This window comes from Peromyscus leucopus, chromosome 8b (genome assembly GCF_004664715.2).
Source record: "Peromyscus leucopus breed LL Stock chromosome 8b, UCI_PerLeu_2.1, whole genome shotgun sequence".
NCBI lineage: Eukaryota > Metazoa > Chordata > Mammalia > Rodentia > Cricetidae > Peromyscus > Peromyscus leucopus.
In genome coordinates this window covers 15,198,409-15,200,201 of record NC_051086.1, presented here as the reverse complement: position 1 = coordinate 15,200,201, position 1,793 = coordinate 15,198,409, and the positions used below count along the sequence as shown (strand labels likewise).

Below are 1,793 nucleotides of genomic sequence, written 5' to 3'. Positions count from 1 at the left end.
CTGTATGAATCATTGACATGCCTTCAATTATTTAAGAAACAGTTTCTTTACTTTTCACCAAAGGCATCGTGAGAAGATTCATAATAGCTGTTTTTAGTGATTATCACGCAACTCACTTCCATTTATCAAAACAAACATATCTCTTGCTCTATGTTCCCATAATAAGATCTCAAAGATAAGACCAACTGCAAAGTGAAATTAATTTTCTTAACCCTGACCAAATCTCTTATATTAGAAAGAACACTTTCAATGTTTTTAAATATTTGTGTCATAAGAACCAGACCACTATAATTAGTTGGCATATGACTTCATTATAAAATATAATAATATAAATGCACAAGTATTTCTAATAATAATTATCTACCTGTGGGACCATATATAGAACTCAAAGTAAGGAGAGATTAGTTTGTGTGTGTATGTATGTATAAATACACATATATATGAATATATATATATATTGTGTGTATGTTTATATACATGTATGTGTATATACATACAATATATAAATATATATACCTAATTATCTAATCCATATCACTAGAAAGTAGCTGTCTTTACAATGCCATATAATACCTAAAATTCTATATGCAAAGTTCACAACATAAGCCAGAGCCTTTTACTAACATAATGCGGTGACTCAGACCTGCACTTCCAACTACATGGGACAATGAAGAAAGGATTCCTTGATCTAGGTCTTTAGGGCCACTGAGACCTCCTATCCTAAAGAAATAAACAAGAATAGAACATTTGACTAAGTCTAAGAGCATTTTATTTGGCTGCACATGCCCTCTTTTCTCATGACCTCTTTTCAGTGAAGGACGGCTCATGGGATGCCAAATTCACACCTTGGGTCCCACCAAAGAACAGAATGCCAGCAGAAGGAGTTCCATTTCAGAACCCCTAAGGAAGCTGAGGATTAGGCTTCATTATCATGCATTGTAGGCAGCCTTCAGCAAGCAGAACAAATGAAAAGCAGTTGCATCCTACTGTGGTATGAGTATCCAAATGAACTGGAACCACTGGATAGGTATGATTGTCCCATGGAGTTCTACTATTACAAACATCTCTGTAGAACATCATTGCTTGTGTTGTTTGGTACTGGCATTACGTATGATTTGTTGTCCAAGTTGTGAGGTTACAGTAAGTTAAAGATACCAGAGTTGAACTATTATGACAATTTGTACATGTACTGCTACAGCATGTAGTATTTATACTGCCATACACACAAACAACATCAGCAAAGCATGTATGAAGAAAAGCATTTTTGTCCTTCCATTGTCCTGTACAACCATTAACCACCCGCATTGCAGCATTACATCTGAGGTTGGTCCTATTATTTACATGCTGAATTTCAAACCACTGGAAAGGGGTTAAATTCAGTGGGATCTGGAATGAAGCAACCATTTTGACAGGTCCCAGCAACAGCAGGAGACAAAGTTGGGACTCAAGCAGCTTCACATCCATGTTTCCCAGTCTCTGTTGTGGCTCCCGTGAGAACACAATGCTGGTTGTCCTGGAAATTGGGGATAACACGGTCAGAGTCACAAAATCTGCAGTCAGTCAGCAGGTGATACAGAGATTTTTATGCAGAGTTTAGATTCAGACTTCAAACTCTGCCCTGTGCAAGGCGACTTGGAATTAGATTCCTTACAATAGAGCTAACGGCACTGTTGTTTGCGATGTCCGTTGGTTGGCCAAGTGAAGAAACAGAAGGCTGGTTGCATGAGGTGATGTGCCAATCTGTGGGTTCTGCATGTTGAAGACTCCAGCCACCTGGCTCTGCCAGCTCCACC

At 38.2% G+C, this 1,793-nt stretch overlaps 1 pseudogene; it reads right to left on the bottom strand.

Annotated features, from left to right (window-relative positions):
• Nucleotides 1-900: 900 nt before the first annotated feature.
• Nucleotides 901-1,464, bottom strand: LOC114689872 (annotated as a pseudogene).
• Between the last annotated feature and the right edge of the window lie 329 nt (nucleotides 1,465-1,793).